This window comes from Ammospiza caudacuta, chromosome 5, assembly GCF_027887145.1.
Source record: "Ammospiza caudacuta isolate bAmmCau1 chromosome 5, bAmmCau1.pri, whole genome shotgun sequence".
Lineage (NCBI taxonomy): Eukaryota > Metazoa > Chordata > Aves > Passeriformes > Passerellidae > Ammospiza > Ammospiza caudacuta.
Window position 1 is genome coordinate 50188671 of NC_080597.1, and position 25488 is coordinate 50214158.

The 25488-nt window shown below is 38.3% G+C and overlaps 1 protein-coding gene across 1 annotated transcript in view; it reads right to left on the reverse strand.

The window, feature by feature from the left end:
• The window catches only part of NRCAM (neuronal cell adhesion molecule), a 111586-nt gene extending 92491 nt beyond the window's left edge, over positions 1–19095 (reverse strand). Inside the window, exons 1-3 of the mRNA XM_058805661.1 lie at positions 19049–19095; positions 16824–16926; positions 7199–7275 (exon numbers count right to left, since the gene is read on the reverse strand). The gene's annotated coding sequence lies outside the window, so the exon portion shown is untranslated. The remainder of the gene's footprint in view (positions 1–7198; positions 7276–16823; positions 16927–19048) is intronic.
• Positions 19096–25488: the final 6393 nt, after the last annotated feature.

Consider the following 25488-nt stretch of genomic DNA (forward strand, 5'->3'; position numbering starts at 1 on the left):
ACCTGAGCTATCAGAAAGACCTGACAGTTAGCAGTAGGTTATCTAATATATACCTAGAGGGTTTAAATCTTCTTGCAACATTTTTCTGTTTTCTTTGGCTGGAAAACATCCACTCCTGCCAGCCAAAGATCCATTTTCCTTTGAAGTACTTCCTGGGAATTTAATTGCCCAGTAAATTGCCAACAAAACTTCCAAGGCGCAGATCAGCCCTGAGAGACTCCTGGGAAGCAGCCTGAAATTCATCTTTCCACAGTGAGCAAGGAGGGCAGAGCTGCCCTTCAGTCATAAAAATCAATATTTGACTGGATGAAATGTACTGAGCTAAATACAGCCATACACAGCAGGCAGAAGTTCTCACCATTCTCAGTGGAATCTGACATTCCACTGGAACAATACTTTTGAGAACTGGGATATTCAGATAATTAGTGTCTAACTACATTGGCAATACAACTACAGTCTTTCCTGTTTGAATATTTGTCTTAGAAATTTAAACTTCTGCAGTTATTCAGCCCCCTTATACAGTTTTTCCATTCTTGGCAGGTCCTCCAAATTGACTGCGTACCACACATTTCAGGTCAGCAAGGTTCAAATGATGACACAACGTAAGAAATACGGTGAAGAAGAACATGGAGTCAGCAAAAAAAATTTTTTAGCAACTGAAACAATTGCAGAGTCTCACATTCAACCCCTCTCAAAATAAGTAATTGTCAATAGTGAAACAAAAATACTCTCTCACAAGACAGAAAATATGGAGGTTAAACCAGAATTGTTTATTTTAAAAGAAAATGCCAAATAACTTCAGCAAAAATCCTAACTAAAAGTGCTGACTTAAACTTAATTTCACAATAAATTATATAGCTCATGCAGTTCTGGAAACTATGTTATCTGTCAGGAAAATGTAAACTGAGGTACCACTGAGATGCAACCATGCCTAGCATAGAATGAATTATATATGAATTATATCATATTAGGGTTTGTTGTTTGGAAACAAGTCCTCTACAAAAAAAAAGTTTACGCTAAACTACAGGCTCTTAATCACTCATGACACATTTAGTTATTAATATTTTACTGAATATTTTTAAAATTTTCAATTTAGAAAAATCAAGACTTTTACATACAAGATACTCAGACCAGTAAATGGTGCTGGAATACATCATCATGAAGGGTTAACTTTAATGGCATTATTTCAGTTTTCATTAAAAATAACCCTTAAGATTGTAGTGAAGCTAAATTGTTATTATAAGCTTGGTCTGACCTGCTTGCAGAAGCACATGTGATGCATATTTGGAGTGCACCAACAGTGCTCCCTCTGTTCACAAAAACAAGCCAGGGATACTAGAGGTGCTTCTCCTCTGTCCCTGCTGAGCTTCTGAATTGCAAATAGGCCAAATTCCTCCACTGAAGAGGCAAAGAGCCTCATGGAAAACTGTCCTGAGGTCAGGCCCCAGCCTCATCCTCCTCTGAAGACAATAGGGGTCACTGAGGAATTAATTGTGGGTGACGAACACACAGTGTTCTGCTGGGAGCAGTGAGGGCCATAAAGAATAAATGCAGTTTCTACCTGGCTACTCTGAACAATTCTGCAAGTTTCAGAAGGTTGTTTCAGTTTACTCAAAAGAAACTGAGGCTCTGAAATCATAAGCAATTCCGATCCCAGAGAAGGGACTGGTATTTTTTCCCAGAGATTGATCAACAAAACATAGTACATAATTTGAAGACTGCAGCAAAATCATGATTAAAGCCCATTCAGTGGAGCAGTTACTATTATTTTCAGCAGAAAATTACTTTCTATCCATTCTGTGCCTTCCCCTGGTGCTACTTTATGGTTCTGATACAGGAGAACTTACTGACATAGAAATGTATTGGGAAATTAGGAGAAGGGAGAAATTAGTTGCAACACAATACTTGCCTGATTCATTCTGTCTAAAGCACAGATCTAGATTTCCTAGCATATTACATTTTTAGAAATAAATCCACACATTCCAGATACCTCTCCGTGTACTACCAATCTGTAACACTGATAACATGAACATCTTGCTGCAGAGATGAACATGTAGTTAAATCAATAACACAAATTAATTTGCTGTCTTAACACTTTTAGAATATTAATTCCTTGATAGAAATAGTACAAAATTAAAATTAAGATCTACATTCATTGAATACATTATCAGTATTCACATACCTTTAGACAAAATACAGTCCTGCTGCAAAACACTGGAAGAATATTCAGGTAATTAAAGGGTCATTTAGACTGCAAAACAACATCAGCCTTCGGCAAATGCTGAAGCCTTCCACATATTAAAATGCACAACATTTTCTGCCTTCATTACATCCATTACATTTTTCTGATGCATAAATCTGTCCAGATTATCCCATAATATTATGTATGCTGATTATGTTTGCTAACTCTTCTATAAATTTACGATAGAAACAAAAAACTGTCTTTTTTCCTTTATTATAGACAGTAATAAAAAATAGTGATTTAAACTCAACAATTATTTAAAAAACAATTTATCCCTCTCTATGTTGAACTGTTACCCTTTGTCCTTTATGTTTTGCTGTAATCCCTTCCAGTGGTCTTTTCCTAAATGATTTTGTAAGCTCATCTTTTGCGTCATACAGTATCTGTGTCTAAATTGTGTCAGATTTATAAACCTTACTGTTTCAATACCTCTCCTCTATTTTCCTCTCCATGCTTCTTTATAAAACAAAGATACAACCAAGCTATTGAAGTATTAACTAAGCAAGAACTAGATGCAATCTAGAAGTTGTCCTATAATTAAAGCAGAATCAGCTACAGAGAGTACTGTCAACTTGGGAAACTTGCAACTTGCTTTTGGTTCTCTTTCTAACCAGTGACACACTCAGAAAATGTTTGATTGTATATTTAGAAGCATGTAACAGACTTCATAACATTTAAAATGCTGTTAGTGACCCAGAAAGTTTCAAACAAATAAAACTTGGTTTAATGTTTCTTTTATTTTCTTTACCATCCCTCCCCTTTTAACATTATGCTAAAAAAAAAGTTATAAAATATTTCTTTATGGCATCAGTGGTTGCATGCACAGTTACCACAGGAACAGACTCAAATTTGCAGTGATGTAGGAGTATCACTTTTATCCCACAGAAGTCATCACCCAAGGTTCTTGAGCATGCACCAGTAGCTGAGAAACTCAGGAAACTCACAGCTTAAACACTGTCCTTTTTTAATATATTGAAAAAAACACATAGCAAGACATCTAAATAAAGAACAAGTGCTTAAAGAGGTCCATTTAATCTATATGAAGTGAGAAAAAAAGCTGGGCAAAACCTAATGTTTTATATGAACACCAAAGTTATCCTAGACACCATACACTTGCTACATTTGGGCAGGCTTCAGTAGAACTAGAGTGGCTGTGATCCCTACATGAGTTACAGCTACTTCTGTTTAAACTCTTTTTAGCTGTAAACACATTTATGACACATATCAGTTTAGTAACAATAAATGAAAGCCTTGTGAGGTATTTTTAACAAGTATAAATTCCAAAAATCAAAATAGAAGAATTCTTTTGGTAGACCCTACCTTTTTCTAATCTGTTAAAAATGTCTCTGACTTCTAGGGATAATTTCTGAAATTTAAAATGCTTACATTTTGATTCTTGAATACAAACCTCCCTTCATCCTTTCTTTGCTGATGTTACGAAACTACAGACTACTGAAATATGCTTCTCTTTTCCAGACAATTTCTACTATCAAGTTTCTTAAATTTAACTAGATGATATGCCAGTCTTGTTAGCATGAGGGTGTTTTCCACAATAAAATTTTATGAGAAATAATATAAACTTGAAAAATTGTACTTCTGTTATTATAAACAACTCATCTGACTCCTATCAATAAAAAGCGCCCTTTCTTAGTCTATTTTAAACAGCTGTGAGATGCCACATCAAGCCTTTTCTTCTCTTTATTTTCCACTTCTGTCAGCAGGTATTTTTATTAGTAAGGACAGTGAGGAACATAAACAGTTGCTGTATAAACAGTGTTGACAGTAGCTACCTAGCTGACTTCACACCACTTAAAGAGTATTTTCAAACTTGACAATATTTAAATAACTCTCTTCACACTTTTAAGTATAAACCAATGAAAAAGCATTACTTTAGAAATACACATTCAAGTCAGCCAAAGCAAAAGTGAGAATATTGTTTTAAACAAACCTTGAACTGGGGAAACAGTGATTTCCTGGAGCCACCCTGCCAGCAGCACCTGCTGGGACTGAGACATTTCTGGGCAGAACAAACCAGCTAATGGCAGGCTCTGAGTGACAGGAGAGCAGCAGATGTTGTTTATATTGACTTTTGCAAGGCTTTTGACATGGTGTCCCATAAATTCCCCATAGACAACCTGATAAAGTACACACTACAGAAGTGGACAGTGGGATAGACTGAAACCTGGCTGAACTGCTGGGCACAAAGGGTTGTGATCAGCATGAAGTCTAGCTGGAGAAAAGTCTGCTGGTGTACTCCAGGGATCGCTACTAGGGCCAGTTCCATTTATCTAGCTCATTAATGACCTGGATGATGGGATACAGCGTGCTCTCAGCAAGTTTCCTGATGACACCGACTGGGAGGAACAGCTCACAGACCAGCTGGCTGCTCTCAGAGGGACCTTGAAAAGCTCAGCCATAAACCAGCAGGAATTTTATGATGTCCAACAAAGGGAAATACAAAGTCCTGCACCTAGGGGGAAATAACCCCAAGAAACAGAACAGGAAGAGGGATGATCAGCTGGAAAAGGACTTTGCAGAAAAACACCTGGGGGTCCTCATGGGCTCCAAGCAAGACCATAAGCCAGCAGGGTACCTTTGCAGCAGGGAAGGCCAAAAGCATCTTGTGCTGCATTAGGAAAAGATGTTGTCAGCAGGTCAGGATCAAGATCATTCTGCTCCACTCAGCACTGCTGAGATGTGCCTGAAGGGCTGTGTCCACTCATGGGCTGCCCAGTAAAAGCAAACATAAACATCCCAGAATGCAGTCCAGGGTAGGACTGCCAAGATGATTAAGGGATTGGAGCATCTGACATGGTGAGCCTGAAAGCACTGAGACTCCAGCCTGGAGAAGGCTGCAAGGGACCTTATCAACATGTATAAATACCTCAGGGGGACAGGGGTAAACAGCACTTCTCAGTGGTGCCCAGCAACAGGGTAAAAGGCAATAGCCATAAACTAAAACAGATGAAATTCCACCTAAACAAAATAAAGCCCTTTTCTACTCTATGGCTGTTCAACAGCTGTCCAAGTAGCAAGCTCCTTTACTTGATCAGGGTAGGTGTTGGACAAGACAACCTCCAGACACCCTCTCTAACCAGGTATCCTATGGTTCTTTGTGGAAGAGACAAAAGGAAGGCAAACACATCTAAGTATTATAGACCATGGGCTTAATGTCAGTTGTTTTCTATGCATACACCAAGCCTTCAATAAGAAAAAACAGTTGTCTGTGTCTGACTTCATTATATGAAGGCAAGTTGTTTATTTGACTAAGGAAAAGCCTCATTGCGCAAATACAACAAAATAAGTTCTTTTTCTCTCCCATTCTTTTTCTGATGCCCAAGTCCACAGGTCAAAACAGTATGAGAACCATCTAACATAGAGATTAAGGCAATGTATTTGTCATTACCAGTCAAATTATTCACCTTATTGTCTACTGAAATGTCCATTTGTATCAGCAAACTTCCATCACTGTAATGAATTTCTGTGCGTCGCCACCAGCCAGTACTCAAGCAGTAAAGTTAGTTTAACCAAAGCAGGGCAATGGGAAATCATCCTTCTCCTTTGATAAAGCCTTTTCTCTCACATCAAAGTATTGACACTTTTGTTTCACAACTGCAGGAAAAATGAGAGGAACCAAGAGAACGTCACAGAGGAAAGCTAGAACATCTCATTCATGAAGAGCAGGCACCTGTGCACTGACCCAATTAGGCATTCAAACACTTGTCACTTTGGAGCTGGCTCGTTGTCACTCATCCAATTAGCCCCAGGGGATGCATTGTATGGTGGCATTCCCTGACAGGAGAACTGGAGCAATGGAGGCAATGAAGGCACAGTGACAGGGTGCCAGGATCCTGGTGAGAGAGAGCAGCCAGTAGCAAAGCCAAAGAACTTCAGAGCTTCCTAAACTTGTTTACCATCCAAAAAGCCTTTCAGAGTCCTCAATGGTCTTTTGGGCTTTTTTTTTTTTTCAGAGCATTCTAGTTTAAAAACCTTACAGTAACAGTTCTCTTTATCCAATAAAGCATTTAACTCCTGAGTGACTAAGACAAGAACCATTTCAGAAGAGGTAAAAAACAAACAAGCAAAGTATCTTCATTGCAGAGAGACATGCTTCAAATGTTACTTTCAGTAACACTGCCAGGAAGTAATTCAGAAGTCAAAATTCTTCAGTGCCCATCTTCTCCCTTCTCTGTTTTTTAAACATATTACTGATGCTTTTAGGTGCTCTGTCTGCTTGACCACATAAATGAGGGATGAAATGCTTTACAATCGTCACAACTACATACTGTAAAAGATATAAATTTCTACTGAACTACATACTGTACCACATTCGAGATCGCCAAATCACATTTTTAGTTTAAAGAAAATCAGACACTCAACCACAGATGACTATTCAGCAGCTACTACTCACTTCAAGTAAAGCTATCTATCATCTTAGGCTGAGTGAGCAGGGAAGAGTTCAAGGGGGACTGGGAAAAAGGTGTTACAACCTAAACCATTTGAGCAAAGATTTCAGAATGTTCCCATCACTGAATCTGTGATCTATGCTAGAAGAAAAAACTCCCAATTCTTTTGGTACAATATTTCATGGTCATTCTAAGTCTATTTTTCCTGACTCACTGTTTCACTACTTGACTTGCCCTGACACCAGTAAAGAACATCAGAGATGATTAAGGCTACCTGCAATTATGTGAAACTATGAAATATTTTTAGCTGCTTTTCTAGTTAACATATTTTGATATACCCTTCAGCTGAAATCTGATATGAAATTAAAAAAACAAACCTAACATAAATCACAGACTGTTAACTCAGACAAACATGAAAATGCAGGTAAATGCATAACATGTTATATGACTATCCTGGAAACCTAAGAGATAGAAAATCAATGCCAGTAGTTTAGGGCTTTTCCCCCACTTAGCATGGGAAAATAAAATTTAGAGGGAAAAATTATCTTACCTTTGTATAAATAACTTCTGAGAAAGTTGGTCTCTCTCTTTACTTTTCCTTCTTATCGTTTTATTTTACTGCCTTGCCTGAAAAAAATAACACACAACATGAAATATTTATAGAGGTAAATAATTACATTCACTCTTAAATCACAACAAATACTTCATATATGTCTTTATAAAGCTGCAATACTAAATTCAGTTAAGTCAAACGGAATTGTATTTTAGTAATAGCTAATTAATATATGTTGGGCCAAAGAAAAAACAAGAAGCAGTAGAAAGAAAAGCAGCTCCCTAGGTTTCAAAGTTTTGTTTTGTATTTAACTCTCCAAAACAGCCACTTAGATCAAACTAGAGCAACCATGGTTTATCCAGGTTCTCTGCACCATTGGTAAAAACCAGTCAGTGCTTCACAAAGCTTGGGCAAGATGATTAGGAAGCTTAACTGCTTCTTTCCAGTGTTCAGTAACCCACACACCCAGTAAGGCACACTGGGTGCCTCAGGAGCAAACACTTCAGTTCTCTGTGTGCTTTGGGTGCCCAGAATTCTGAAGACATGCACTGGAAGAGGGGGATGCAAAATGGAAATGTTTAGTCACAAACAGCACTTGCCCAGAAAGAGAGGGCTGGGAAGGGAAATTTTTAATTTATCTTAACTCCTACTTTCTAGGAGAACATCCTAAATTCCAGTGGATGGATGGGACTCGCATCCCCTGCTCCCCTCCTCCCCCAGTTTAAAAGCACAAAACAAAGAAAGAGAAGACAGCAGGAGAGGCTTGTTTTGAATTCAGCTGCTACCTTCTTCATTTATTGACAAGAACTCTGCAGTCAGTTCCTCTTATCTGTCACTTTTTGTTACTTTAACCTATCTTAAACACATTTAATGTTTTGTTGAAAACAAGTTGCCTATCCTTCCATAGTAGTGCACATGAGGAGTTAAACTTTCAAGTAAGCAAGGTTCCAGAAGGACCAGGAATTTTAAAAGTGAGCTTCAAAAACTTTCTGAGGAGTCCCCTTATCATCTTTTAGCTTGCCACAATACGCTGTCCTTATTTCAGTGAACTGGTGATGAACTGCAGCAAACAGCAACAAATTAGCATCACTGCAGCACCTGTTATTTTGTGTTCTGCACATAAAAGCATATACATTTTATTTTCAGAAAGTAATTAAAGTTTCTTGTTTAGTCTTAACTGCAGATTGGTGCTGTTTTGTAAAGTAAACCAGAAGATTGCAATATCTCAGCTTACAATGCTGACGCAGGAATATCAGTTTAGTTTCTCATCAAATTCATAATTTGGTCATACAATTTCTTTCCATATACTTTTAAAAGCCTGTTTATTGTTAGATTGGCCTGCCAGTTGGTCAAACCTTAACTGTTGACTAGAACTCCCTTGTAGCTATTTCTTTCAGTAACAACAAAACATTTCTCATAAATTGCTTTTTATCATGCTCTTCCAAAACAACTTGTTGCTCTCACATAATAAAACCTTGGAAACAATACATTATCTTTGTAACATCAGGAGTTTTGGCATACACACATAATTTATTTCACTGGGCTGGAATTCTCTTAGGAGATTCCCTTCATTGCCCTAATCTTTATTCAGGCACTCAAATCACTTCCAACCGCCTGCCTCTATACTCAGCTGGAAAAGCTGCCTGCAAACCAGCAGGACTTGGATGAGCCAAAGCCAGCAGAGAACTTGTGTGCAGCTCCAAACTGACCACAGCACAGCCTGACAGTGATCACAGAGCTCCCATGACACCAAGGTACCAGCTACACCCACCCTGCCATTCATGCTGCCTCCTGGCTGGCTCCAGTCCCCAACAAACTGTCTCCAAGACAAAAACTGAGCGTGCTTTAGGGAACGTTCCAGCCTGGAGAATCCTTCCAAACAACAGCATGGGTAAGGCTGCCTTAAGTTCTGATTCTCCACTCCTGACAGCCCTGCAATTCTCTCCTGCCAGGCACTGCATCCTCATCTGGAACCTCTGCCTGCCTCCATGCGATCCACTGGAGCAAACACCAGGATTTAGTGTTAGCCTGTAACACCACGGCTTTGGTGGGCTGCAACACAGCTCCCACCATCCCAGGTACTCAAACTAAAAGACACCAGCTGCTTATCAGGGCTGCAGGAACACCACAGCACCCAGACCACACTCAGATTATGGCCAGCCTTCCTTTTTAAGAGACTCATTTTCTAAAGCATTAAAATGCAGATGTAGCCCAGCCCTTGCCAACCAGCCTACCTCAACAACAGGTTTTTGTCCCTGTCCTCTTGTTTTTGCCATTTAAGAACATCTGTAGCCTCAAGGGCATTGTTTAAAAGTTAGGCATGTTCTGAAACCCAAGGATGACTTGCATAAGATCTCATATACAGCAGAAAACCATAGCTCTGTTGACACCATGGGTAATCTTTTCAAGACTTCTAAGATTCACTAATAGAAGGGGAAAAAATGAGTAGGAAACAAAAATCAAGGAGGAGGGTAAAAATGATGGTTCTAAAACAAGTCCATAGATTAGATGAAACATGTATTAAAATTTATGAGATATATTTGGGGTCTCATAAGTTGCTTCATCACGAGCATATTGTGGAAATGTAAAGCACACTTTTAAGTTTTCTGCACCTGACATTATGCTTACTGCATACTTATTTGTTCAGATATTAATGAAATAACTATAACTTACATAGTATTGTTGCTTTTCTTGTAAAAGTGTTGATAGACTGCATGGAAGCTAAATTTAGAAAAAGAAATAATACACAGATACCAATAGGCAACTATGCAAAAAAGTTCACATGTGAAAAATTCAAAATAAAAAAACCCAATTTTTTATTCCATAATCTGATTGACTAAATGGTTTTACATAAAATGTACTCAAAACTATCCTTTAACATGTCAAGACACTTTAATATTTTTAATGCAACCTTAGCTGCATAGTGTCTCACTATTGCTTTTTTCTCATAAAATTAATAACATATCTATATACACATATATTTAATTCAATTTCTGTTTGCTCTACAAAACTGTGCAAAGTTCTTTAATATAAAATATTTGCTTTGTGATATTTAATGTATTTAAGCACAGTTCTATGCAAAACAGTACTGCAGAGCTCCATTGTTCAGCCTTGTGTAATTTCTTCTTTCAGAGCTAAGGATTAATGAGGAGTCCTCAGAAAGGAGAAACCACCCTGGCTGGTTGATGAGGGCAGTGATCCATCTTGCTGTCATCTATCTTATTTCTGGGTGTGCCCAACCCCAGATGTTTCTGCCAAAGTAAAAATGGAAAAAAATACACTCGAAATACAACAAAGGTAGATTTTTGGTTTTTTTCATTTCTGATACACACACCCTCATGAAGACACTTCCCAGAGTGGGTAGTCCAGCCTAGATTATATTAGCATCCGTAAGGACAATGCCCAAATTTTACTCATATTATACTAGTCAAAACAGAACAGATTTCATCTGATTTTTAATATGTTGCAAAGCCACGCCCTTCCTCCATGGGTACAAATGATAACCTCATTCTGTCAATTCCTAGACTATTAATCAAAGTTGAATGTTTCAGTAAGTTACATAGCATAGGTTTGTTTTCCAGTTCAAAGTCATAACCTGAATTTTTTCATGATACTTCATTCCAATAAATCAAACTATCTAACACTAAGGTACATCAACCTCAACTATTTAGGTGAGTGGGAAGTATCAGGGTAGAGAAAGGAACTCGGCCATTACCTTGTGCATGTAGCTACACAGCTGTTATGGTCCTCTTCCTTTTTTGGTGGGTTACTTTTCCTTTTCTTCCTTTTAGTAAGAGGTAAGAATTTTTACCATGCTATCCTCCATGTTGCAAGCTTGACAAAACTCTGGTGCTGAGCCCTGCTGCTGCTGGCCTGTGGGCAGGGCACGCACAAGAGGGGCCCTTTCCAGCCGCCCGGCGCTTTGTCCTCGGCCCCCCGAGCTTCTGCGTCATCAGCACAGCCTTTGTGGCCATACAATAGGGGTTAAACATTTCCCTGTATTTACAGAAAAGCAGAGCTAAATCTGCTTAGCCGCATGAACCTTTTAATAAAATTACGCTCACACTATTAGGGCATTTTTCCATTTGTTTTGGTTTTTATAATTTTTAGATTCTCTTAAAAAACCAAAGGAACATATTATATAGGGGTTTTTTATGTTTTTTGTATGTAGTGCACAGAAAATGCAATCAACATTAAGATTTTTCCCCAGATCTTACATCCACAATCTCCTTCCAAGCAGCTACCTGTGACCTACCTATTTACCCAGAGATATAGTTTAATTTCTCCCTTACATTTATTCTCCTTGACACCTTGCCACTGGGACAATTCCCCATCTCCAACAGGGTGTCTAAGAGACAGATCACTGCAAAAACTACAATCTGTACTCAGTGGTGAAATTCCAGTGTAAGAATGTAAAAATGTACTGAGAAATAAAGCAAAACATTTTAAAGAGTCAAATGTGCTTGTCCACATTCCTACAGACACTGATCTCATACGCCACATGAGCCTCTGGACCACCCTTCCTTTTCAAGGAACTACCTTGAAGTAACACTGGTATAGAAAACTAACATTTTTTCAACTCCTAAAGAAAGTTTTTAAACAGTTTCTTTCTAGTTTGTTCTGTTACAAATCCAGTTTTTTCCCTTTGCTTTTTTTTTGGTTTTTTGTTCTTTTTTTTTTTGTTGTTGTTTTTTTTTGGTTTTTTTGTTGGTTGGTTTGGTGTTTTTTCGCTTGTTTGATTGATTGACTTTCTTGTTTTGGTTAGGTTTGGTTTGTCTTTTTTCTTTTTTGTTTGTTTGAGAGGGTTGTTTGTTTGGGTTTTAAGTCCAGTTAAAACATTTCTGACTTTAAAGGTTTTGCATCTTTTTATAGCTAGCAGGATGAATTCTGTCAGTCTCTACTAGCACCAAAACCAGTTCAGAACAATAACTCCATCTGGTCCTTTTGAAATCTATTCCAATTTTAAGACCTCTTAGAACAATATTTTTCCTCACAAAAGCATGAGCTGGAATTAAGAATCTACTTTAAAGCAGATTGCCAGTGAGGTTCAATAATGACTGCATCCACCTGAACTCTTAAACTTGACAAAATAGAACCAGAGTACGCTAATTTGAGCTCTGACTTCACACATATGTCTTGATTCTAGAGCTGCTAACACTCAGCTGAGAAGGATAAAAAAAATCAGAGGTTAATTACCATTACAGGTCATTAATTTTTTTTACATGGAGCTTTATCATCAAATAGTTCAGTGTTGATTAGGCAAAACCTCTGCCATTCAGCTACTAATCTTTAACTGCACATTTACAGCTGTACATTCAAACAACAACAGCAGACAAGAAACTGTACATAAGAAGCTACTTACCATGCCACAAGCATGGCACAGTATTCATCTATTTTTGCTTAGTAACATTTAATTCTTGGAAAAGCTCAATTCTCAAAATAGTTATTTTCATGGTTTCAACCATTCCTTCCAAAATAAAGTCCCAGAAGAAAACTATTTGGGTAAGGCAGTAGCTTTAACTATTTGCTCTCCTCTGCCTTTGACAGCATATTAGATCAAGAAATCAGCTCATATATAACCGGTTGACAGAGTTTTTGTGTTTAACTCTGTTTAAGCAGGAATTGTCCTCTGAATTTTAGAACTGAATGATGGAAGGGCAGGGCTTATTTTGTCATCTGATTGACCAAGCCTAATCAGAATTATTTCTGCACACTGCTTCACTACAGCTGCAGATGCATTAAACACTAAATGCTCCAGAGGCCCAGTCCCCTTCAGCTTCCCACTGCGACTCCCATCTTTCAGACAGTAGCTACTCTGTGGGCTACTCACAACATTCAAGAAATGGAGGTGTTATATTTAATGAACAGCTCAAAACCCATAGCAAAATCTGTCACTTGAACGCCAGGACAGCAGCTATCATAATAAAACAGGCTCTGTGTGGAGACTTAAAAAGAAGCCTTTGATATGGATACCTTACTTTCCAATACATTTCTATTAGGAGAAGGTTTTCAGTCCAATACCTTTTTTCTTCAACAGAAATAATCATGTCTGCCTCTGGAAATGTTCACTGAGATGGGCACTTTTTTTTTTGTAATCATAATATTACCCTTTAAAATCTTAGTACCATTTTAGCCTCAGGAAGCTTTAAACTAACATAACCACTAGCAATGACTTAGTGCACAATTTACTTCATTAACAAAACCATTTTTTGGCCTCTTAAACTGTTTAAGCAGAAAAAAACTGATATGCACATACAGCACACAATTCCTTACTTTGAGATCTGCTTGTTAGAAAAAATTAAAAAAAAAAAATCTGAGAAATATCTAGGAACTGTCGATACACCTAAGAAATTTTGAACAGATTTTTAGCTTTCCTTTCCAAATGTCCTCAATTCTTTCCAGATATATGATAATACTCAGGAAAAGACACAAATCACTTATGCTGAGGTCAAATTCACATTCCCATCAAAATTTAGTTGGGCAATACTCATCTGAGACCTTCTGAAGAGCTAACCTCATGGTGCAGCTCAACCCCTGAACCCCAGGGACAGGATTTGGACTCTGGGAGGTTGGACTGGGCAAACTCATATGGGATCTCTAACTCTAAAATGCAGCATAGCTCACAATTACCCAGGAATGGGGCAAAGGAAGACCCAAAATAAAAGCTGCTCCTGCAATTAGGTTAGGTCAATGAAGAAGATCAAAGGCTCACAATCATACCATGATAATAAAATGGGCTGCTTCTTCTACCTGTTACTTTGCACACTGAATGTTTTTAAAGCTTCTGCATGCCTAACAATTACAACTGAAGTCATGTCAATAGTATAATTTTTAGAGTTCAGACTTCAGTATTGAAATGTACACCATTTATATTCGCATGACAAATGGTAAGATGGTATTTCAATTTGATGATTACACCAGGACCAGGATTAGGCATCCTGGATCATACTACTATTACTACTAATATTGTTTGTTTGTAAATCAAGAGGCAAAACATTAAGACTTAAAGAAATGCATAGTCTTGCTTTGTTCCTTGTACATGTTTTGATAGATTCATTTTCTCTTTGCCATGCTTTGCATACACAAACTTGATTTTTTTTATTTTTAATTTTCCTTTACTTTACCAGCAAAGCTTTCAGCAATCATAACTTTGTGCACAAAAATTTTGAGTTTCTTTATGAAAGACACCTTTATGACTGTGGAGTCTGAAATTACTTTAAAATGGAGATGACATTCAAAAAGACAGTTTCACAGGGATACCAAGATATGCAAGGTGATTATTCACTGTCACCTGCGTATCCTTATCCCAAAAACTCAACCTAAGTACTTGGGCTGGGAGGTGAATTTTAAGGAGTATCTAATAAGTCTAAGATATTACAAAGCAAAAATTGTGAAGAGCAGGATCCTCTAAGGATTATAGAATTTATTTATTTACTTGAAAACTTCATCATAACCACTTCCACTGGTTTTAAGTTGTTACCGCTGGAATTTCATGGACAAACTTGAATTAAATCCCTTGCTGTTGCTGTTTCAGCAATCATTTATTCCTTTTGCTTTTTTTTCTCTCCTACAAACAACAGGAGGCTCTACACAAGAACACAGCCAGTTACTTCTTACCAGTCACCAACATATTATGGTAGGGAAATCAGGTTAAGTAATTTTTAACTAGACCTGAGTAATTATTCTTTGTTCCAAAATAATTGTAGCCTATATGTCCTGATCACAATTTTTAGACTTTTGTATCCTTTCTACATTTTCCTGAAGTTCATGGTATCAGCCAAAGCAGACTATCTGCCTGCTACAGAAAATCCCTTCTCACACACTCTGGGGATGCAGACTCATGCAGGTTCCATTTCTCTTAATCCTTTACAGGCAGAGCCTTTGTTCACACACGTAAGGCACATAAGCTGTTTATCACACAGAGAAGTTGCCAAGAAGTGTGAGATTTCCCTGAAGTGATTCCAGCACAGCTGACTGAGAAGAGTCCTCTTCAAATAACTCAAGGTTCATTCACCTTATTGTTTTATCAGTACATCCTGTTAAGTATTGTACATGAGCTTTCTTTATGTTTTCACGTTACTTTTTAATGAGGAAGCACCATAATGAGATTCACAGCATTAACTTTAATTACACTAAGATTTTCTCTAGTACTGTTCTCCATCCCTTTTCATAGTGGAACAAATGCTTTGCCCTTCCTCTTTGGGCTCAATGAGTGCCATTTACTACTGGATGCCTAAAGCCATGTAAATATAAAGAAACACAGTGTAAGTGTAGACAAATGTGCACTTCTCAACCTCAGGATGAGGAGATTTATCAGCAGCTAGAAAAGCAATTGCAGCTTCAGGAACAAAACAGATCTGCTGGTGCTGCAGTGCCTGTAGCTAACTGAAAGTTACTGAAACTAAAGACATCAAGTGCATAGCCAAAATGAATTTGCATCAACTACACATTAAAAAAAAAAAAAACACAGAATCAAGGCTGTGAAAGAAAGAGCAGAGGATAAAAGGAAGAAGATGACAGCTATGAAGTTATAATCTTGATTCTGTTAAAAAAAACCAAACCAACCAAAAAGGAACACAAAAAAAAAAGCACCATTCAAATAGAACCATTCAAACAGGCAAACAAAAAATCCCAACTAGACAGAATCAAGAGTCTGTCTGTTCTCAAGGAAAGGAAAAAAAAAAAAATCAATGAAATTGAGCCTTCTTTGGATGTAGAAATCTTTTGGGGAGGCTGCAGGGGTCCAAGATTTTTCTCTTTCTTGGTAAGGCACAGGTTGTTTGAACTTCTGCATGTGCTACATGTGCTATACCTGAGCCTGCATTACCCAAAGAGAATCTGGCTGGAATGGAGGCCACGTTCAGCTGCTGATGTTCCTCTGTCCACACTCATCTATAATCACACATAGAAACACCCAAATTAGCAGTGCCTTAAACTTTACTTGAATGCTCTCTAGCTATCTACCTTTCTTTCTCTGCATCATTTTGATAAAATTTAGAAGCTGTCTGCTTTAATGGTGTCAATAACTTGACTGACATCTTGAAACTAAGTTTAGCCACCTGAAACTCCTTCGGGACTGTACACACACACAGCATGCCAAGCATACAAAGGAACTGGGCTCCCCAAAGCACTGGCACAGACAGCTGTAATTTGCTTTTAAACAGGAGCAAGAGGAGCGTGATGTGTGGCAGTGCTTTCTCCTTTACACTGAGCAGCACTGGCTGTGGCTCACCCAGTCTTCAGCACCAGGCTTCAGTGGCACAGCTTGTTTAGAGACAGGGAAGACAATCTCTCCCCTTGAAGATCATATCTGAGGAACATATTGAAGTAAAAAAAAAAAAGGATTCTTTTCTACCCCTTTGTCCTTGCTATCCAAAGATCCTAAAACACAATGAATAGGGATTATCTTCAGAGACAAACCATGGGGGCTTGCATCTACTTAGCAAAAAAGTATATTTGATCTCCAATCTCTCTTCCAGAAAGCATTGCAGTCAATGCTGTTTGTTGAAAATAGGCACAAATCTGTAATAATTCTTCCAGTAAATTCCAAATACAAGATCTTCATTCAAAAAACCAGCACTCAGCAGTAAAGCAGTCTTAATAAAACAAAAAAAAAACTGACCTTCTGATTCTGTGCCAGTTTTGCTGTGTCCCAGCTCTTCCCAGTGCCCACTGCTGGCCTCAGAGGAGAGCCCTGGAGGCACCACTGCTGTGCACAGCTGGAACTGGAATGGCACAAAGTGGGGAAGGGAAGGGGGCATTAAAAACTGAGCAGCTCCACAGGATACCACGTGTGGACATGCACACCCACACTGGGAACTGCTGCTGTGGACTGGAAGCCCCCATTTTGATAAATTTGACCATTTTCAAAAGGGAAAAGTTGAACATAACTGCATTTCTGGGCTTTATCTTCCACAAACTTTCACTTTAAACCTGGTTTCTATTTCTGAGACTAAAACATGAACATCTGCCCCCAAAAAACACACTAAACTGCTTTCAGGTTTAACTTCTTAAACATGGCATGTTTTTCACTACAGCAGAGCCCTTTCATACTATACAATTAAGACTTCAAGGTCTCAATTTTAAAAAAAATTTTTGTCAATCTGCTGATAGGCAAATTAATTTTCATGACTACTGATCTAGAACAAAATCAACTATTGATCTGGATATTAAAAAAACTCAAAAGGCTTGAAACCATTGCTCGCTGCAGTCCAGTTAGAAGCACATTTGATTTTAAATACATTTGAATAATTCGGCATTACTTATGGAAATAGAACATTTGATATTTTTCTTTGTAATTATACTTGTGATTTCAAAGTATTGTGTCTAGATGTGCCTTTCACATCTTCACAAAGACACTGTGTCATTAATATTCTGTGAGTTGTCAAATGCTTTAGTGTAGCAACTAACTGCTGAATTTGGGTTGCATGAATAGAATAAATATTTCATTTTTATAGTAGCCACTGTGAGAACATTAAGCAGGAGCCACATAAGCACAATAGCTTTTTCACCTCTGCAACAAAAAAAAAATGAACTATTTGTATTTCCTTTAAAGACAGTACAACTATATAGAAACAGAGGTAAACTAAGCAATAAAATCACACATTCAAAAGATGATTTCAGCAAGAAAATACACTATACAAATACTAGCAGTGGAGGAAGAAAGTAGCAGGTTGTATACAGTATCCAAAAAGACCAAAAAAGAAGGGTAGGATTCATGTAGAAATAAAGTAAATATTAAATATTATAATATGGAAATTTTATTAAAATAATTAACATCATATTCATTGCAGCCAAATTACCACACAGCCAAACTCACAGCAGGTCTAGGTTTTGATTTGCATGCATTGCATGATTTTGTCTTCTCTGCAGTAAGGGATTAAATATTCACACACATATAGAAACTGGCTTTATCACTGCTTAAAAATCCCAAAGAAGCTGTGCCCTTTATAGGTTTTTCCTTACTTCACACATTTGTCAAATGACTTCCTACAGGATTAAAAAAAAAGAAAGCTAGAAATCTCTACAAGAACCTGAACTTTGCAGAAGCCTGCTTTGCAGTAATCAAACAACCTGATGAGCAGCAGATGTACCTCTCCTTTATTAGCAGCTTAGATAGCAAAGGTGTTTGGAATCATTTTTGCACATAGGAGGCTGCTGGGGTTGCCAACCATCCAGTTCAGTTATTTACCAACTGCCTTTGTAAGCAAACCTGGTTTGCAGCAGCCAAAACTGCTGCTCAGACAGAAGTGGAGCAGTTGGGAAATGGCACAGCTGTAACTGCAGCAGCTGTGGCACCAGCAGGTATAGTTATGTTAGATTACCTCCTGAGGCCGTGTGGTGCCTCTGCAATAACACCATCTCCTCCTTTCATTAGGAGTGTATGACACAAGTCTAAAGGTATCAAATTATTTTACTTTTCAATTGTAGAAGGAGGAATACAATTTACATATAATTTCTGTATTTAAATATAATCCATTTAAAGCCCTTTTTTGCTTACCAAATTGTATGCCATATATAGAATTGCAAAATAGCTGCCTGTTTTACAAACTCAGTGGAAATCTCCATCTGTAGGACAGGTTTTACTTACACAAGAGCCTCAGCTCTGTTTTCCAAATTGCTCTACCCAGGAAACCAATGCACTTCCAGCAGGTGCTTGAGATAAATGTGCTGTGTTCTCCTCCAGAAACATAGATAGCACATGCACAAACAAACACAGCCTCATGCGTCAAAGGGTGATGAGTTTACAACATACACAGTAATCAAATGTGAACTCGGAAAGTAAGGACCTTGTCTTTGAGGAGCTTCTATGGCCATTGTTGCCATCTTATTGCAAAGTTCCCATACCTTCTTGGCAAATTCTCATGGGCATCTCCTCACAGCACTGACTCCTTCTTCACAGCACAGCCAACAAACTCCACCTCTCTCCCCACCCAGCTATCCCAGTCTTTTGTAGCCCTCATTCTTACTGGACACAGCTGTGGCCTGTTAAGGGCAGGCCTGTTCCTAATCCTTGGTGATTGGTGCAGCTGCAGCTCCTCAGGGGTGAGACTGCCTTCTGCACTATCTTTATTTTCTTACATTCTATCCCTCCACAGGCCATGACTAAAACTGATGCTGTTTTATTCAGTGTACTAACATTTGTCAGTATTTTGACACACAAAGAAAAATTATGGTATAGAAGGGATCTGTGAATACCCTGGTCACATGGTCTCCTAATTCCCTTCTCTCTCAGTACCACCTCTCAGTATTAAGAAAACCCCTGGTTCCAATGAGTTACACTTCTTCCCTGCAATCTTCAAGTATTTCTCTAACTTCACTATTTACTGGAAAAACAAGTAAATAGATAAAATAAAAACTTTAATCTTATCTTATTGTTTTAGTTATGCTATTATGGTCTGTAGATAACAATTTTTATTATTAGTCTTCCCTGAAATCATGATGATAGAGACGTTACTTCATTTTTAAACTAGGCTCAGGATCTGTGATGGTGAAATGCCAACTTATGATAAACCCAAGTCCTACTGAAATTCTGCAAAATATATTTGGAAATTACCTTAGCAAACACAGCCTATGAAAAATTATTATTTAACCCCAAAACACTGAAAGCATTTCTTTTTCATCTTAAGAGACTATTCAAGCCGGTCTCTTGACTTGGTAAATAAGCTTTTAGCAATTCTTTTCTACAAACATAGAAATAAAAATCTGTTTTCACTTTGCTAAGCTTTGGGGAGGTTTAGTTGAAAATATACTTAAACCTAAAATTAACCAGTTAACATATTAATTACTTTAGCTACTATTTCATTTTCCTTTAAAGAACAGCAAAGTTTATTAGATGTACATAAAACAAATAAATACCTATAGGATGATTATGGAAAAACAAAGATTGGAGACGTGAAGACATATTAAGTAAACCAGGAAATAAAATAAAAAGCGTATTTTATTCTGCTGTTGCTGTAGAACTGTTTTCCAATTGCAAATCAGATTGTTTTTACTTTCTGCAGCTGCCACAGTGTCATTGTCTAGGATAATCCATCACATCAGCCAGTAGTGGTATATATGTACAGCTCTCCCTTATTAGAAAAGGAAAAATTCTTTGGCAAGGACCACAAAGAACAATTTTAAAAACATACTTTTACTCTACAAACACTACAAACAGCAAGAGAGTAAGTGTATACTATTGACAAAGCTAAATCCAAGATGGGAATTCAAACAGGTTAAAGGAAGAAAAAAACCAAGCAAACAAAGAGTATAAGAAAAAAAATAGGCACTGCAAGTTCTTTAAAAGGATTTACAGGCATATATTGATTGAGGTTCACACTGAGCACTACCAACTGACTTCGAAGCACCAAGGTAGTTTTAAAATACACAGCAAGTTAAAGCTGTGGCATTATTAACATTTAATGTTGTTTTGACTTTAAACACTGACAAGATGTCTATTTTACCAAAATAAAAAATTCATTAAAGAACTCTTGTGAGATAGAGATTCAGGTTTAAAGCACAGAGTGCAAAACTTTCAGCTTCCTCAGCTCCTGAGGACATTTGAAGAACTGTGTCTTCATGCCAATTACAACACTATCAACTCAATGATGGTATCTGCATTAAAAAATAAAACTGTAAGTCAAAATCAAAAACTATTTTGAAAAAAAATCTTGATAAAATAACAATGGCTTTTGATAATTTCAGAATGTCATTCTGGTTTTATGTTTAAACTGAACAAGAATGAAACCCACCTAAGCCTCATGCTAAGGGCAGTTCTGTTAAAAGAGCTCACTTTTCTGCCAGCCTTGCAAAGGCATGACATTCTCCATGTAACCTGATAAATGATGTTGAACTGGGATTAACTTAGGTGGCCAACAGCAGAGTAACAGGACCTGTCAGTAGAAGAAATGAGATAGTCCCTCATCCCTTCTGTGTTAATACAGAAGCTAATAAAATACAGATGGGCACAAATAAAGTGAAGTACATGAACCTTCACTTATTCTGAAAATGAAAGCTTAAAAAAAATCTTTTCGATATAGATTTAAATGTAAGACTGTTCTACAGAGAATTCTACAAGCTGCTTATCACTACTTAATATGGCACAGTCAAGTTGGCTGCTGTCTATCGAGAGCTGAAACGACTCAGGGCTACAGAGCAGATGATATGCACCAGTGTGACAATCACACAAGCTTCAGAAAACAAAGAACTTTGGTGATGACAAGATCACAGTAAGAGACACTAGTTCTGCACTGTGTTCTGTATGGGCCTCCCAGACTTACCTGGTTCTGCTTTTTGTCTCCTTCTCACCCTGCAGCTACCACGACTCTGCACGCTCTCCCCAGCCCAATCCTCCTGACCCCAGTTACCAATCCAATTCAAATTGCAATGTTACAAGTGTCAGCAGTGGCCAGAATCTTCACAAATCACGCCCCCTTTTTCAGCAAACACTGTAATGTACCTGCATTAATGGTAGGTTTCACTTTCAGCTAAATGTATCTGACAGTCTAAATCAGCCTCCCATTCAAGTAAGCTCTGCTTCATTCCCTGTGGAATATGTCCTTACCCTTTTTATATATCAGAGGCAAGCGGAAAGTGCATTTATATTTAGGAAGCTAGTTCAGGCACCTGGGTATTGAAACACAGGAAACAGAACTACAGTGACAACTGATAACAACACAGTCTAGAATGATAGCAAGATGTTTTCATTTTGCATCCACTACATATAATGGTAACGCCTGTCAAAACTACAGGGTATCAAACTGATTTTCACCACCTGCTGAGAAGGTGAGCAATCCACAGAAACCACCTGACTCCTCTAATAAGCAGCAAAACTATGATAATGAAGAAAATAAACCCCATATCTCTTTCCCTACAATACCTAGGAATTGCTTTTGCCCCAGGAAGAGAGGCTAGGAACACTAAAAACACTGAACTTCACTAGAGATGATTTTGATCTTAGCTACAAGGCTGGAAAACCCAAAGTACTTTTGTGAGCTGGCAAATGATTAAGCCTCAGAGTTCTGTGCTCTCCCAAGGGGCAGCAGGAGCTGGGGTCTGTGTGCTGCAAACGCCCCTGCCTGGCAGCAGAAGAGCTGACAGGTCACCTGCCAGCACCACAAAGACAGCACTGTCACTTAGCCTGGAAACTGGGGCTTCAGCCACGCCACAAGCACCAACTCCAGGAGAAGAAAGCGAGAAAAAGATCCATAAGACTATCAGTAGGTATCTGAAAATAGACAACTCAAGCTGTCCATGCTAGAAGTAATTGGGAATTCAGTCCTAGGGAATGGGGGAGCTTCTGCAAAATGTTTCTCCAGAAAAGTTTGATATTTAATACTCTGGGAGTGGCCTGTTGATTCTTTCTACGTGTGCTTTCCCCCCATCCAACTCCATGTATATTTCATAAACCCTACATGGTATGATGAACTGTTATCTTTACACTGATCTCTATAACCATAACAACAATTAAATTTTCCAGCAACAATTTCAGCCCTACCCCTTATAGAAGCAGATGATTATTTACATCAATTTCAGCATGCCTTATCATGTAATGATTATAATGCACATGTAGTATGAGACTAAAGTTCCCACCACATTTGCAAAATTATTCTAATGTTTCTATTGGATCCTTTATTGTACAGTTTTTTGATTTCTCTCAGCAAACCTTTCATAGCAGATCTTCAGAGAAATTTTTGGGAATAAAAATTTTATCTATTCCTCATTATAAATAATGACATAGCTTAAAAGCAGAACTGGAACTTCAGATCTGTTTCAAGTGATCTAAACTCTGACCTCTGCACAAGTGATCTAAAAAGAAGAAAAATAAAAAAAAGGAAACTTCTTCACAAAACGCCATGAGCAGAAGAGATAACTTAGGCTTTTGCAGTGGAATACACAGCAACAGAAAGATGATCCCAAAATTTTGGAGTCAGCCTTTGAAGCTGTGCAATGGATACTGTTCACAAGCACATTTCAGCCTGGATGAACCTTTTGTGCATCTGTATCCCACCTCTTCTAATACTGCTGCACCTTGACCTCATCTCTGCTATCTAAGCTTCAGCTTTTTCTTCAGGTTTTTCCTGATATCTCCTCACTTCCCAGCTGTTACTCTTACCTACTGCACTCATCCTTTCTGTCCTCCAAATGCATGCATATAAATAAGCTTCCAGTTTTTTAGGTCAATCTGTTTCTCCCAATCCCCCACCTTCAGAGGCCTAATCTCTGCCATATTCATCATGACAACACATGAGTACAAAAAAGGTCTCTGGAGGAGTTTAAGCACTGATCTGCATGACCATCCACAGTGTTTGGTTCCCTCAGCTGGCTTTTCAAATTATCACCTCACTTGGGGGCTGTTGGCAGTGGACAGAATTTCTATTTCAGCCAGCAGTGCTCCAAGACCTTCCTAGGCAGCTCCTGGCCCTTGGAAGGTCTTGTGTTCCCCAGGACACACAATATACACAACCAAGGCCTTGCTATGAAAAAGAAGATCCTGGCAGTCTTGGTATTATATCAGACACTGAACTGAACCTTCCAAAACCATTTGATTAAAGGCACGGGATTACCACACATGACTTGAGGAGACAGCGCACAGTGTGGGAGTGCCCAGGCCATTAGAGGATGCAGCACTTACCAGTGTCAAGACAGACACCTTACCCCAGCTGCTTAACAGGGAAGCATCTGTTTCCTGCCGAGCAGTTCCAAGCCCCAGCTTCACCAGTTTCACAACTTCTCACAGAGTCTGAGCCTTACCCTTCACCCTCTTGCTGACTCTCCTTGCTCTTCCACATTACCAGCTACTCATTCCTCAAAACTGACAAGCAATATTATTAACCAAAGGGCAAACTTCCTTTTCCCCCTAAGCCACTGGTTCTTTTGCCGAGCCCCAAACTTGGCCAGCTTCAATAGCTTATTACTGTAAGTACCAAGCCTTGTCAGACACCTCCAGATATTATTTGGGATGCACTCAGTTTAGTTATAGTATTTGTTACAGTTTATGCTTTAGTACTGAAAACAGACAAGCTGAAATTTATCAAAGGTTCTTTAATTCAGCCAGTAATTAGTCATAGCAATTACAAAGTACCAATCCTGTAAGGAAGGGAAAGGTTTCTAAGTAAAAACTGTGGCTTTTTTTATTTCAATAGTTTCTACTCTGTCCTCATCTTCAGAAGTGACTGAATTACTTTGGCTGAAATGTTTCAAACAAAACTAGCTTGCAGCAAACACTAATGTGAGACAGCTTAAAAACCAGATAACACTAACAATTCCTCCCTTAAGATAAAGGGTGAGACATGATCAACTGTTACAAGTTATATATATTTCATGCAATTTGGTAGCACTGTACCCATATGTATGAACTAAAATGACTCAAACCAGGAATGAATACATAACAAAAACTAATTTCCAGATTTGAACAGAGCTCTAATTTTAGCTCAGTATTGTGTAACAGTTTTCTCAGGTATAATTTCCTTCCATGTGTTTAAATTAGGAAGTTGTTCTCAACCACTTTTTAAAGCAACTGGAAGAAAAGCTGCATCCCGATCACGTGCAGCACACGGCTTAGATGTCTCAGGAGCATCTGGTCTGCTCAGAGCAACACTTGACTTTTGGCTCTGTGTTCTCACATTTTTAGAAGCCTACTCTGTATTCATGACTGCAAAAGCAGAAGCATCCTCCTATACACACACAGACACACATGCCATCCCTAAAAGAAGTGGGGGAGCAGCTGGGATCCTTAGAGCCTGAGCACAGAGCCAGCAGCCTGCCCTGCGAGGCACACACCCTTGACAGGAACCCCACTCCAAGGAGCTGCTAAAGGACAGCTCCTTCCCTGCCTGAAACATCAGTGCCAGTAGGAAGAGATTTCAATTCAAAAGCAGCACACTGGAAGTAAAATTAGCTCAAAGCACTGGATCGTGACTTGGCATCTAATCACTGCACCATCCCACACAATTCACCAAATGAAGAACTCCCAAGAGGCTGACCTTAACAAAAGCAAACCTCCACCGCATACCTACAATACAATATTTTTAAGCATAAGGAACACTGCAGTACACACTGATCAGCACAACCACACAAGTCAGACAGCTGTGCACATTCTGTCTGAGCTCATTTAACAATAAACAAAATCCATCAATTATTAGAAACAAAAGTATATGACTGCTTCAATTATGCAATAAACCTTCAAAAAGGCACTTGAATATTTGATGGTTTGGGCATGGTGGGCAGAAATTTTTATTTTAAATAATTGTTGCTAATTTCCCAACCACCACCACCGCCTCAAAAGGAAATTTCCAATGTGAGGG